The 15,714-nt window shown below is 42.4% G+C and overlaps 1 long non-coding RNA gene across 2 annotated transcripts in view; it reads left to right on the top strand.

Moving 5' to 3' along the window:
• Window positions 1–651: 651 nt before the first annotated feature.
• The window catches only part of LOC120638213, a 59,730-nt gene continuing 44,667 nt past the window's right edge, over window positions 652–15,714 (top strand). Inside the window, exon 1 of one of the 2 annotated variants that reach the window (XR_005659748.1) lies at window positions 652–776. This is a non-coding gene — a long non-coding RNA (uncharacterized LOC120638213). Of the gene's footprint in view, window positions 777–1,819; window positions 2,023–15,714 lie in introns of those variants that run through there. The other variant, XR_005659749.1, reaches the window with a different exon arrangement.

The following is a 15,714-nucleotide window of genomic DNA, read 5'->3' on the forward strand; positions in this document are numbered from 1 at the left end:
ACCTTGTCTCTACCCCGGTGCTTAGAACAGTGCTCTGCACATAGTAAACGCTTAACAAAGACCATAATTATCATTAAGAGTGCCTGGGACATAGTAAGTGCTTAACAAATCCCATCATTATTATTATAAATGCATATAAATGGGTAACTACCCACTGGTTTGTAGTTCCAGTGGTGATCAGAGACACAAGGGAACCAACAATTTTGCCCATTTAAGACCAGTTACATGCATTTTGGAAACCGGTGTGAGCAAGAGCAATAACTTTGAAAGGATGCTATATTCTTGTGCTTTGTGGATCAGAGTTGGTGGTAGATGTTTGAAAGAAAGTCCTCCATAGACCACATGAAAAATGTAGCTAAAATTCAAATCTTTCATCGAGTACCGTTTCTTAACATTCCTAAATAAAGTTCCTATGGGAAATCTGGGAGAAAGTTGAATCCGTACGACTTGAGGTACTTTAGAAATCTTTGGCTTCTCATAGTTAAAACCTGGAGGTGTAGGCTGGAAAAAAGCAATTTTTAGAATGAATGTTTAAAGTACAACGAACTAATTTATGATTAACTATTTACAGGTGAACCTGGATCAAGCTCAGTTTATTTTTTTTTAGTGGTATTTGTAAAGCTCTTCCTGTGTGTCGGACTCTGTACTTAGCACTGGGCTACAGACAAGCTTTCGGGGTTGGATACGGTCAATTCTGCTGCTGCTGCCGCTGCTATCTAATGCCCTCTTTCTGTCCTAGAATCGTCTGACTCATCAACATGAGCTCCCTCTTAAAAGTAGGTATTTCAATTCCTTCCCCCTTAAAAACACTCTCCTTTTAGGGCTCTTTCACAATAATACTACTAAGCTTTCATGCCGGTTTATCTTTCAACTCTCTCTCATTTCAAGATAAGGCTGCAAAATTTACTTTGGCCTAAACACCCCCCTTCTCAAGGTTCTCAATGGGCCTGAGAGTCAGAAGGAACTGGGTTCCAATTCTTGCTCTGCCATTTGTCCGCCGTGTGACCTTGGGCAAGTCATTTAACCTCTTTGTCCTTCAGTAACCTCATCTGTAAAATGGATATTAAGACTGTGAGCCCCATGTGGGAAAGGGACTTTCCCCCTTTCCCTCTGCTCCTCCCCCTCTACCTTCCCGTCCCCTCAGCACTGTACTGGTCCGCTCAACTGTATATATTTTCATTACCCTATTGATTTTGTTAATGAGATGTACATCACCTTGATTCTATTTATTTGCTATTGTTTTAATGAGATGTTCATCCCCTTGATTCTAATTATTGCTATTCTTGTCTGTCCGTCTCCCCCGATTAGACCGTAAGCCCGTCAAAGGGCAGGGACCGTCTCTATCTGTTACCGATTTGTACATTCCAAGCGCTTAGTACAGTGCTCTGCACATAGTAAGCGCTCAATAAATACTATTGAATGAATGAATGAATGAATGAATGGGATTGTGCCCAACCTGATTGTCTTGTTATCTACCCTAGAGCTTGAAACAGTGCATGATGCTTAGTAAGTACTTAATCAATACCGTAATTATTATTATTATTATCATTACAGGGCCTGATATAGTGAGCACTTAAAAAATTCCACAAGTAGTATTATTATTGGTAGTAATAATAATAATAATAATGACCATTCAGTTTAGCATTAGATAATGACAGTTCTTTAATTACCCATCTACTTGTGCATCAAGTAAAACTTCCCTACACTTGGCTTCAGTCTTACTAACTGGCTGCACTTTGATCACAGTCTTCACTCCTTCTAAATCCACTTCCTAGCTGCATCCTCCTCACCTCTATATTGGCATTTGTGTTTTAAGATCCAGATCGGATCATAGGAAAGAAGTTGTAGGCCAGGGAATGGTGGGGGAGAAAAAGGAGAAACTACATTTCCCAGAAAGCCAAGGGACATGAGCGCTGATCTCTCTGCACCAGAGCAGGATGTAGGTGAGGAAGAAATCAGCCTCTCTCTTTTCCTCCTGCCACCTGTTAAGTGAGGAGTCACTTCAGAGCTGGATTCGCCTAGGTAAGCCTTGCTCTCTTCATTAAGCTGAGGGGTACAAGGACCAGGGAAGAGGAAATTCATGATTTATTTTGGAATTTTCCCGGTGTACGTTTTGTGGTTTCAAATCTTGGTGTGAGTTGACTTTCTTGCATTCTTTCTGATTGATTCTCGGATTAGGTTATCAATTGTTGGCAGGTGTGGTTAACTGGAGTTTTACAGTTCTTTAAAGAACTCAGGCAGAGTGCTCCTTTGGGTTCTGGCTAGATTCCACATCTCTTTTATTACTTTTGAATGCCTTGTTTGGAGTGATATTATTTTTCACTCTGGGTATTTTAACAAGGTGTGCCTTATCTAATGCTCTGACCCGTTGCCCTCATTGTTCTCTGGACTTGGAACTTGCTGTCCCTTAGAGTTTTACAGGCCTTGACCCCACACACCTTCAAAACCCTTCTAACAATTAATGATGATAATAATAATAGCATTTCTTAAGCACTTCCTTTGTGCAAAGCATTGTTCTAAGCCCTGGGGGGATACAAGGTGAGCAGATTGTCCCACATGGAGCTCACAGTCTCCTCATTTTACAGATGAGGTAACTGAGGCACAGAGAAGTGAAGTGACTTGCCCAAAGTCACACAGCTGACAAGTGGAGGATCCGGGATTAGAACCCATGACCTCTGACTCCCAAGTTTGGGCTCTTTCCGCTGAGCCATGCTGCTTCTCAACATCTCCAATTTTATCAAATCCTCAATTGCCTCCCAAATTAATGTATTGTTTTATTTATGCCAATCTCGGCATTTGGGTTCAACCTCATTTATTTTGATGCCACTGGGGCAGACCATTTCTGTCTCCCCTATTAGAAAATAAGCTCTTTGTGGGCAGGGAGCATATTTTACACTTCTGCTCTCTAAGAATTTAAATACAGTACATCATACTTAGGGAGAATTTCACTGACTAGGATGTGAAAGTAAATACTTTACAAATTATTTACAAATGTACATATAAAAAGTATCAAATTCAAAGTCCTATTGTATTATGAGAAGTGGCATGGCTTAGGGGAAGAAGCATGGGCCTGGGAGTCAGGGGACCCGGCTTCTAATCCCGGCTCTGCCAATTGGTTGCCGTGTGACTTTGGACAAGTCACTTAACTTCCCTGTGCCTTAGTTTTCTCAACTGTAAAATGGGGGTGAAATATGTTGCCACTCCTACTTAGACTTTTAGCCCCATGTAGGATAGGACTGTGTCCAACCTGATTAAATTCTCTCTCTCCCCCACCGGTTAGAACGGTACTTGACACATAGTAAGTGCTTGACAAATATCAAAATAATAATAATCGTACAAATTTATATTGCTGTTTGATCTTGTAACTATATTGTGAGTTTTAACACTGCTTTCTAATATATTCATACTACTTGAGTCAAATTTGTTGATGTTTGGCACACTAATGCACTTTTCATGATTTCCACTGGCAAGCTATAGTTCATTTAGCATTTACACTCCATTTTCATGGAACCAATTAAAAATGCTAACTGTATTTAACATACTTTTATATTACAGCAATAACGTTTACGATAAATACTTTAAACTGATTTCAATTGGGTTTTCAAACGGCCTTGTAATTCTAGTTAATGATATTTCCTTCAGAATTTTATGTTATTCCTCTTGCTTCCACCATTGCAGGAGATCTATTTCATCTACCCAGTTTCCATTAGATGGTAAAGTACTTGAGGGCAGAGATTGTATCTACCTACTTGTGCTCTGCACACAACTAGCATTCAATAAATACCATTTTTTTTCCTCCCTAGATCTGGTGGTTTTTATCTTTTTCCACTGATGGTAGCTATAAAGGGATGTATTTCTTTCTCCATCCCCTTTTCTGTTTTAACTTTTGGCAACCTAACTTTCTCTCCTTCATCACTAGTGTCTGCAGCCCTCTACATTACGAGCTCCTGTGGGCAGGGAAATGGTCAGAAAGACCTGGGTTCTAATTCTGCCCGCTACGCTTGGCCGCTGTGTGACCTTGAGCAGGTCACTTCTCAGTGCCTTGTTTACCTCTTCTGTAAAATGGGGATTAAGACTGAGCCCCACTTGGGACATGGTCTGTATCCAACCTGAATAGCTTGTCTCTACCCCAGAGTTTAGTACAGTGCCTGGCACATAGTATACCCCTAACATATACCATAAAAAAGGGTCTATCATTGATTTTCATGGACTCAGTGTCCAAGCATATAAGAGACAGTATTACTCCATCATTCAATGGTATTCACTGGGTGCTTTCTGTGTGCAGAGCAACCGAGTTGGTAGACACATTCCCTCCCCACAAGGAACTTGTTGTCTACAGGGCAAGACAGATATTAAAGTAAAATAATGGGATAGGGGAAACTGTAAAGTATAAAAACATTTATATAAGTATTATGGGGCTGGGGTGAGTATCAAAGTGCTAAACGGGGTTCAAAGTCAAGTTCATATTCCTTGCAGAGGGAGGGCCCGTGAATAAATCAATCACTGGTATCATTGTTTTCTCTGCCTCCTCTAGACTGTAAATTCCTTGTGGGCAAGGGAATGTGTCTCTTTATTGTCATATTGTACCTCCCAAGCGCTTAGTACAGTGTCCCGCACACAGTAAGTGCTCAATAAATAATTGTATAAGTGTTGCGGAAGGGAGGGGATGATGAATACCCAAGTGCTTAGGTGATTTGGAAATGCTGAAGTTGCAGTAAAGGGGGCAAACGGGATGGGGGAGATGAAAGATTAATCAGGGAAGGCTTCCTGAGGGAGCTATGATTTCAGAAGAGGTTTGAAGAAAGGGAGATTAGTGGTTTTCAGGATGTGAAGAGAAAGAAAGTTTGAGAGAAGAAAGGGGGTGTCCAGGAGTGTGGAGGCAAGGGATGTGACGAAAGTATCATTATCATCATCATCGCCTTGATTCTATTTATTTGCTATTGTTTTAATGAGATGTTCACCCCCTTGATCCTATTTATTGCTATTGTTTTTGTCTGTCCGTCTCCCCTGATTAGACCGTAAGCCCGTCAAAGGGCAGGGACTGTCTCTATCTGTTACCGATTTGTATATTCCAAGCGCTTAGTACACATAGTAAGAGCTCAATAAATACTACTGAATGAATGAATCATCATGGCATTTAAATTAGTCAGTCATTTGTATTTATTGAGCGCTTATTGTGTGCTTACCATGTGTCAAGCTCTATACTAAGCACTGGACTAGATACAAGATCATCAGGTCGGAGAGTCCCTGTCCCATACTCATTTATTCATTCAGTCATATTTATTGAGCGCTTACTGTGTGCAGAGCACTGTACTAAGCACTTGGAAAGTACAATTTGGCAACAGGTAGAGAAAATCCCTATCCAACGACGGGCTCACAATCTAGAAGATGGGCTCTCCCATTCTAGGAGGAGGGACACAGGTATTGAATCCCCCTTTTTAAAGCTGAGAACATTGAGGCAGGCAATCGGTAGAGCTGGGATTAGACTCCCAAACTCATGCTTGTTCTTTTTAGGTTACACTGCTTCCAGGAAGAGTGGTTGACGATGAAACAAAAAAAAAACTACAGAAGAAAATGAGAGAGGAGTTATCAGATACAGAGGATTCTAAGAGCATAAAATAGATTATACCGCCATCCATTATATTGTTAGGGATAAATTTGGCCACTTCCCTTGTCTTCTGTAGAAGCTGGCAAGAGGTCAGAGTTAGACCTAGGTCATATCCCATTAACCTAAGAAATTACTTCGCAGCAATCGAGCGATCACCGTTTGAAGTTAGCATAGCCTCTCGAAATCCACTAAAGTAGCATCTCAGACCGGAGAGAGCAGGGAATGGAGGAAAGTAGGGTGCAAAAATCGTTTAGGTGACGCTCTTCTCCTTAATTTTAACAACATATTTTAGTCTCTTCTTTAAAATTAGGATCTTCCCTGGATAGTGTGGCTTGATGGTAAAGATCTTTTTCTTAGAGACCATTAAATGGAGTTGCTATTGTTTTAACAACATTTTGTAAAAGCCTTTTAAAAGGCTGTATTCTCTAGAACCAAGAAAATAGTCCAGGCACAAGGAGACACTGCTTTTTAAAAGGCAGTTTAATGAGGTAGTTAAAAATAGTGACATTATTTGACAACTGTGTTAAAAACCCTCTGTGAAGAGGATTTTCAGAAGGCTGGAGATGGTAGAGAGAGCTTTAGATGTCACAAGCAGGTTGTGGCCACAGGCCTCTTGACGATCATTAAAGTTACTACTGCCCTCAGCCAAGTTAAGTTGGTATTTTTTTTAATGTTTGTTTTTAAATGGTATTTGTTAAGCGCTTACTCTGTGCCAGGCACTGTACTAAGTGCTGGAGTAGATACAAGCTAATCAGGTTGGACAGCGTCCCTATCCCATATGGGGCTCACAATCTTAATCCCCATTTTACAGATGAGGAAACTGAAGCACAGAGAAGTGAAGTGACTTGGCCGAGGTCACACAGCAGACAAGTGGCAGAGGCGGAATTAGAACCCAGGTCTTTTTTGACTCCCAAGCCCATGCTCCATCCATTAGTCCACGCTGCTTCCCAAAAGAATTTTGCATCTCACTGAAGAAAATCTCAGCCTCATCTCAGAAAATCTCAGAGACCTCCAAATTGACCTAAAAATAATGATAATAAGAATCATGGTGTTGGTTAAGCACTTATGTGCCAGGCACAGTACTAAGCACTAGGGTGGATATAACCAACTGGGGTTGGACACAGCCCCTTTCCCACGTGGGGCTCACAGTCTCACTCCCCATTTTACAGATGAGGTAACTGAGGCACAGAGAAGCAAAGGGACTTTCCCAAGGTCACATAGACAATTGGCAGAGCTGGGATTAGAACCCATGATCTTCTGATTCCAAGACCATGCTCTATCCACTAGGCCACGCTGCTTCCCCTAATGAATCCTGGTCCATTCAGGTAATTATTGTCTCTGCAGATGTGACCAATGAGGCAGAAAGATTCTGTTACCTGACTGCTAACATGACCTAGAATTAAACAAGAACTTCAGATCATTTTCAACCATTTTCACCTGAAATAACCTCATCAATACCCTTCCCCTCTTCACAGTGCAGTTTAGGGGAAAGAGTACAGGTCTAATCCCTTTAGGCAAATCATTTAATTACTCAATGCCTCAACTTCCTTATCTGTAAAATGGGGATTCAATTCCTGTTCTCCCTCCTACTTGGACTGTGAGCCCCATGTGGGACAGGGACTGCGTCCCACCCGAGGACCTCATATCTACCCCAGTGTTTAGTACAGTGATTTGGCATAAACTAAGCAACAAATACTACAATTATTATTATAGCTATTATTTGATGCATCTATTCCACCACTCAGAGTGTTGAACACATAGTGTCCACATAATTATAATAATGATGGTATTCGTTAAGCACTTTCTATGGGCCGAGCACTGTTCTAAGCACTGGGATAAATACAAGGTTATCAGGTTGCCCCACGAGGGACTCACAGTCTTCATCCCCATTTAACAGATGAGGTCACTGAGAGGCCCAGAGAAGTTAAGTGACCTGCTCACAGTCACACAGCTGACAAATGGAGGAGCCGGAATTAGGACCCATGACCTCTGACTCCCAAACCCGTGCTCTTGCCACTAGGCCACACTGCTTCTCTATCTGAGATTCATTCATTCAATAGTATTTATTGAGCGCTTACTATATGCAGAGCACTGTACTAAGTGCTTGGAATGTACAAATCGGTAACAGATAATGACAGTCCCTGCCCTTTGACGGGCTTACAGTCTAATCCCGGATCTGCCACTTGTCAGCTGTGTGACCTTGGGCAAGTCACTTCACTTCTCTGTGCCTCAGTTACCTCATCTGTAAAATGGGAATTAGGAGTGTGTCCAACCAGATCATGTTGTATGTACCCCAGCTCTTAGTACAGTGCCTGGCACATAGTAAGCGCTTAAATACCAAAATTATTATTATTATTATTAACAAATTTGCACACAGTAAGTGCTCAATAAATAGATTGAATGGATAAATGAATGAAATACCATTAAAAAAAAATTCCATCCTAGAGTACCTACTATTTCTCTCAATTGCACTCACTAAGGTCCTTAGAATTACCCCCAGGCTTTCACAAGCCCCTGACCGACAACCTCCAGCTTAAAGAATTAGTGCAAATCAACGTATGATGTATTATAAGAGAACCACGGCTACTAAAATCAGTCTCGTGGACTATTTTTTCTTTTGTGTTTCCCAAGAAGTCCGTATGCTCAATTTGGGAGGCCGGGTGATGAGGAGAGTCCAACATGAGTGGGATAATCCCACTTTTAGACGGTCTTTTCTGCAGTAGTTGTAGTAGTAATATTTATCTACTGTGCTAAGTGTTCTGTGCTAAGTACTGGGTAAGTAATAATGTTGGTATTTGTTAAGCGCTTACTATGTGCAGAGCACTGTTCTAAGCGCTGGGGTAGATACAGGGTAATCAGGTTGTCCCATATGAGACTCACGGTCTTCATCCCCATTTTACAGATGAGGTAACTGAGGCCCAGAGAAGTGAAGTGACTTGCCCACAGTCACACAGCTGCCAAGAAATGGGGATTAAGACCGTGAGCCCCATGTGGGACAACCTGATTCCCCCGTGTCTCCCCCAGCGCTTAGAACAGTGCTCTGCACATAGTAAGCGCTTAACAAATACCAACATTATTATTATTATTAAGTGGCAGAGCCGGGATTCGAACTCTATTTGCTATCGTTTTAATGAGATGTTCTTCCCCTCGATTCTATTTATTGCCATTGTCCTTGTCTGTCTGTCTCCCCCGATTAGACTGTAAGCCCATCAAAGGGCAGGGATTGTCTCTATCTGTTACCGATTTGTACATTCCAAGCGCTTAGTACAGTGCTCTGCCCATAGTAAGTGCTCAATAAATACTATTGAATGAATGAATGACCTCTGCCTCCCAAGCCCGGCCTCTTTCCACTGAGCCGTGCTGCAAAGGGGTGACGCATTCCCAGCCCACAAGGACCGGACACTCTAACGGGGAAGACAAACATAAAAAAAAAAAAAATCTAAAGTGGTCAAAATAAATGAGTGCACACATCTTTCACGAAATAAAAGTGTTCCCGAAAGGCCGAGAATCACCAACAAAGGCATAACTGGACTCAGCTTATTTTATTTTATTTTTTTTTAAGTGGAAGAGATTCAGTAGTTGCGTAGGATCATTAGTAAATGTGACAGATTGAATGTCACTAACCAATCAAAAGGAGTCAGGAATGGATTATCTTAGTGAAAACAGCACAAACTGGAGGTTTTAGTGGCCTTTGACAAGAATGCCAAAGGAAGCTTCTGACCACTTACAATAGAATGTTAATAGCTTATGTCACTTTAACACTGACAGCTCTGAAGTGAGGAGCTACTAATCTCTGTTTGTAATATCCACAGTTGAAGAAAAAAAATAAGCATTTCTGCTTAAGCACGGGATAAGCATTAACTGTCTAAAAATGTAGGGAATGCTCTGCAACCTGTCTGAAAGTCAGGAAAAAAAGAAGAGAAAGCATTGGAATCCATTTTTGTTCTATCTTCTTGTGTAGAAACGTGGATGAAAATGGAATGCAACATTCCAGACCTACCAGCTAACGAACCAGTTCAGGAGGATCCCGGACCATCCTCTGGCCCTCGGTTTTGCCCGGAACGCGCCTTGAAATCAAAGGCAAATATTCTTTGTTAGAGCCCGGGTTTCCCAAATCGAAAGTAGAATCAGTTCATTAGCTCCACGTTATTCAGGCCCATAAAAGGAGACGTTTTAACAACCCCTACTTCAATTAGGCATCTAAATGTTATTCTGGCAGAAATCCGGCATACTTCTTCAACTCTCGAGAGGTTCGGGATGGCATTATTTACTGCTCGTTCTGCCCTGAAAACTCTGGATGCAAGCATAGCTCGCTCACCAAACTCATAATTCTCCCGTCGAAGGTTCAGTTGTAAGTCTTGTGATTAGATGGTGCTACACCACTGCTTGAAATTCCACAGCCCTCCTTCTTCTCTGCTTTCGTAAGGCGTATTTGCATATCCTGTTAAATGACAGCTTCTGATCTGTCAAATCAATAGCTTATTAATAATGATAATGGTACTTGTTAAGCGCTTCCCGTGTGCCAAGCGCTGTTCTGAGCACTGGGGTAGATACAGGGCAATCAGGTGGCCCCACTTGGGGCTCACAGTCTTAATCCCCGTTTTACAGATGAGGTCACTGAGGCCCAGAGAAGTGAAGTGACTTACCCAAAGTCACCCAGCTGACAAGTGGCGGGGCCAGGATTAGAACCCACGACTTCTGACTCCCAAGCCCGTGCTCTTTCTATTAAGCCACGCTGAGCACTTGCTGGGTGCAGAGCACTGTACTAAGCACTTGGGAGAGTTCAATAAGAAAGAGTTGGTAGACCGTCAAGGAGTTTATAATCTAGATATGGGCATGAATTTTGTGGGGCTCCGGTTGGGGTGAAGAAAGGGTAACAATAATAATAATTAAATTTATTGTATTTATTGAATAATTATAAAGTCTCTCAAATTGTCTCTGAAAATACAATAGTCTCTCAAATACTACCAATTGATTTTATGACTTCAAAACCCCAACTAGCAGCGTGTTCTCCTAGTCTGAAATTGTTAGGTACTAATAATCCTTCTAGGGTTAAACTTTAGGACCAAGTTAAATGATTTTATTTGTTCAAGTTTCAGTTATTATTCCTTTTTCCTTTCATCCTTCCCTTGGTTCATTAGCTGCAATAATATCTTCGTCGTCTGTGACAATTTCCATTAATATCTCAAAGGCGGTTATTAAGTCTCATTACAAGGAAAGATTTTAGAAGGATCCTGCATATAGTCACTGAAGATAAAGACAATAGTCACATTTCAGTTTCTTTGTTCTTAAGATGCAAATCAAACTTGAAGCTCTTTATAGTCTTCTTCGCTCAACTTGTACTTTCAGAGCTTTCTGAAAAGAAAAATCTTCAGGCCCAAATAAAGTCTTATATTTAGATTATTGCTTTCTTTCAGCAAAAGAAATGTAGTTACTTATTGCCTCCAGGTTCTCACTGTCAGAATAAAAAAAATCTCATTAGTTTCATCGGTTGCATATGTTTTTGGTAAGAATGGACAGTCAGGCAGCAAGTAACGTGATTTAGTAGAAAGAGCATGGGCCTGGCAGTCAGAGGACTTGAGTTCTAATCCTGGATCCACATCTTGTTTTCTGTGTAACCTTGAACAAATCGCTTAATTTCTGTGTGACTCAGTTTCCTTCTCTTTCTATGTAACCTTGAACAAATGGCTTAATTTCTGTGTGACTCAGTTTCCTTCTCTGCACAATGGGGACCAAATACAGGTTTGTCCTCCCGCTTCGAATGTAAGCCTCAATGGGACCATCGGCTTTAAAGACCTCAGTGCCCTTGCCCCATCCTACCTCACCTCACTTCTCTCCTACTACAACCCAGCCTGCACGCTTTGCTCCTCTATTGCCAACCTCCTCTCTGTACCTCGATCTCCTCTTATCTCACCACCAACCTCTTGCCCATGACCTGCTTTTGGCCAGGAACGCCCTCCCTTTTCATATCCGAAGGAAAACTACCTTCCCCACCTTCAAAGTCTTATTGAAGACAGATCTCCTCCAGGAGGCCTTCCCTGACTAAGACGTCCTTTCCTCTTTTCTCACTCCCTTCTGCGTCACCCTGACTCGCTCCCTTTATTCACACCCCCCCCCACCCAGCCCCACAGCACGTACATAAACATCCGTAATTTATTTATATTAATGCCTGCCTCCCCCTGTAGACTGTAAGCTCGTGTGGGCAGGTAATATGTTAGATATATCGTTATCATCTCCCAAGCGCTTAGTACAGTGTCCTGAACAGAGTGAATGCTCAATAAATACAAGTGATTGATTGTTCTTAATCTTTTATCTTCACAAGCGCTTAGACCAGTGCTTAGCATATGGTACATGCTTAACAAATAAAACTATTATTGCATTATTGTGTTGGCGGTTGGTGCAAAGACATTTTCTTCGGTGTTCACTTTTACCCACAAGAGTCTCTCATTCATTCCATCAAAATTCTAGAAATATCAGTTCTTAGGAAACATTCTTCCTGAGTAACTAACTGAGGATGAGACTTGCTCAAAAAATCTAAAGCTTGGATTGGGTTTTACCCGTAGCCAAACTGCTACTGAAATGAATTGTCCTGAAATTCGCATATGTCCATCAGTTATACGTTTTGAGCGCTTACTGTGTGTGGAGCGCTGTACTAAGTACTTGGGAGAGTACATTATAACAGAGTTGGTAGACCTGTTTTCTGCCCACAACAAGCTGACAGTCTAGAGGGGAAGACAGAAATTAATATGAATAAATAAATTATGGGTACATATAGTGCTGTGGGGCTGAGAGAGGGGGGAATAAAAGGTGCAAATTCAAGTGCAAGGGTGATGCAGAAGAGAGTGGGAGAAGAGGAAGTGAGAAGCAGCGTGGCTCAGTGGAAAGAGCCTGGGCTTGGGAGTCAGAGGTCATGGGTTCGATTCCCGGCTCTGCCCCTTGGCAGCTGTGTGACTGTGGGCAAGTCACTTCACTTCTCTGGGCCTCAGTTCCCTCATCCGTCAAATGGGGATGAAGACTGTGAGCCTCACGTGGGACAACCTGATCACCCTGTATCTACCCCAGCGCTTAGAACAGGGCTCTGCACATAGTAAGTGCTTAACAAATACCAACATTATTAAATGAGGGCTTAGTCAGGGAAGACCTCACGGAGGAGATATGCTTTGAAAGTGGGGAGAGTAATTGTCTGTTAGATATGAGGAGGGAGGGCATTCCAGGCCAGAGGCAAGATGCAGGCGAGTGGTCAGGGGCAAAATAGATGAGATCAAGGTACAGTGAGTAGGTTGGCGTTAAAAAGCAAAGTGTGAAGGCTGGGTTGGAGTAGGAAATCAGGGAGGTAAGGTAGGAGGGGAAATCTATGATATGAAATTTGATGTGAAAATTATACTCATTCAATCATTTATTGAGCTCTTACTGTGTGCAAAGCACTGTACTTAGCACTTAAATGAAATGTGAAATGAAATTATATAAAATATGAAATTTAGGCCTTTCACTTAATCCGTGGAATCTGAGCACTTACTGAATAGACTGTAAGCCCGTCACGATTAGACCGTAAGCCCGTCAAAGGGCAGGGACCGTCTCTATCTGTTACCGATTTGTACATTCCAAGCGCTAGCGCAGTGCTCTGCACATAGTAAGCGCTCAATAAATACTATTGAATGAATGAATACAGAGCACTAACTATCAAACCATCAATCGATGGTATTTATTGAGTGCTTATTATGTGCAGAACACTATACTAAGCCCTTGGGAGAGTACAATAAGTGCTGGGGGGGGGGGAGGGCACAGTACAACAGAGTTGGTGAACAAGTTCCCTCCCTACGAGGAGCTTTCAGTCTACAGGGAGAGGCAGATATTTAAATAAATTCCGGATATGTACATAAGTGCTGTGGGTGAATATCAGATGCTTCAAGGTACAGATCTAAATGCCTTAAAGAAGGGAAAGGGAGTAGGGGAAATGAGGGCTTAATAAGGGAGGGTCTTTGTGTTTAGATATATTATAATAATAAGAATTAATAATTGTGGTATTTGTTAAGCTCTTACTTTGTGCCAGGCACTGAACTGGACGTTAGGGGTGGATACAAGCAAATCGGGTTGGACAGAGTCCCTGTCCCACATGGGGCTCGCCGTCTTAATTCCCAATTTACGGATAAGGTAACTGAGGCCCAGATAAGTAAAGTGCCTTGCCCGAGGTCGCACAGCAGCTGTAGGGCAGAGCTGGGATTAGAACCCAGGTCCTCCTGACTCCCAGGTCCTTGCTCTCTCCATTAGGCCATGCTGCTTCTCATGATTTTATGTGGTGAAGATCTCCACCCTCGTGTTGGAAGCAAAGATACAGCGTGGGCTCATAATGAGTTAAGTTGTATTTCCAGTGGAACCAAACAGGAGCAGCTGGCCAAGGAACAGCAGATGAATATGATAAGAGTCTTTGCTACAACAGGTGGAGCCCCTAGTTGTTCCTGTGCCTCTTGAACACCTCCCTTTGGGGAAACAGCTTTTCATCTTGCCTTGCTATTGTGTGAAAAGAGGGCAAGTCAAAACAACAAAACTTTTCGTTCTCTCTTCCTCTAGACCGCAAGCTTCCTGTGGGGCAGAGAATGTGTCTTCCAATTCTGAACTGTCCCAAGTGCTTAGTACAGTTTTCTCCGTAAAGCAAGTACTGGATAACTCTATTGATTTGGTACGACATTTTTAGAGAGTGGGCTGTCACTTCGGCACAGTTCTCTGCTACGGACTTGGTATTTGCTCTCTTTGATCTTCTGCCCCTTGTTCACTGACATCCCCTGTCTGGATCTTCCTCCCGTTTCCCATCTTCCAGGTCACAACTCTCCCCATCTTATTAATAATAATAATGGTAGTCGTTAAGTTCTGTGTTCTGAGCTGTTCTTGCACTGTTCTAAGAGCTGGGGTAGATGCAAGGTTATCAGGTTGGACTCGGTCCCTGTCCTACGTGGGCCTCACAGTCTTATCCCCGATTTACAGATGAGGTAACTGAGGCCCAAGAGAAGTGAAGTGACTTGCCAAAGGTCATACAGCCGACAGGTGGCCGAGCAGGAATTAGAACCCAGCTTCTTCTGGCTTCCAGGCACCGGCTCTGTCCACCAAGCCACACTGCTTCTTCAAAGCCCTCCTGAAAATTCACCTCCTCCAAGAAGTCTTCCCCGATTTATTTTTCCTCCGAGTCTCATCCTCCCACCTAACTACTTGCTCCTTCCCACCCTGAGCAAATTGATTTGAATATTCACATTTGCATCCAGTGAGGGTAGGGATTTTTTCTACCAACTCTATTGTGTTGTACCGCGGCTTAGTGGATAGAGCATGGGCTTGGGAGTCAGAAGGACCTGAGTTCTAATCCCGGCCCTGCCACGTATCTGGTGTGTGACCTTGGGCGAGTCGTTTCTCTGGGCCTCCGTTCCCTCATCTTTAAAATGAGGATTAAGACTGTGAGCCCCATGTGGGACAGGGACTGTGTCCAACCTGATTAGCTTGGAATAATATTAATAATGTTGGTATTTCTTTAGCGCTTACTATGTGCAGAGCACTATTCTAAGCGCTGGGGTAGGTACAGGGTAATCAGGTTGTCCCAAGTGAGGCTCCCAGTTAATCCCCATTTTACAGATGAGGTAACTGAGGCACAGAGAAGTGAAGTGACTTGCCCACAGTCACACAGATGCCAAGTGGCAGAGCTGGGATGTATCTTCCACAGTGATTAATACAGTGCCTGGGACAGAGTAATTGCTTAACAAATATCATAATTATCATTATTATTACTATTATTAAGTACCACTAGCATTAAGAAAGAAACCAGGCAGATGAGTGAATCCACAGACTACAAACCTAACTTCATCTTTTGGCTTCAGCTGCATGAAAAATCCTGTTTGTCTTTGGTGGGAAATACTAATAGGCCCATAGAAAGTTCAGTCAAGGGCATTTATTGAGGGCTTACTAAAGATTTTGGTATCATTAAGCACTTACTATGTGCCAGGCACTGTACTAAATAGCGAATAGGGTTGGACACAGTCCCTGTCCCGCAGAGAGCTCACAGTCTCAATCCCCATTTTACAGATGTGGAAACCGAGTCCCAGAGAAGCAAAGTGACTTGCCCAAAG

This window comes from Ornithorhynchus anatinus, chromosome 1 (assembly GCF_004115215.2).
Source record: "Ornithorhynchus anatinus isolate Pmale09 chromosome 1, mOrnAna1.pri.v4, whole genome shotgun sequence".
Classification (NCBI taxonomy): Eukaryota; Metazoa; Chordata; class Mammalia; order Monotremata; family Ornithorhynchidae; genus Ornithorhynchus; species Ornithorhynchus anatinus.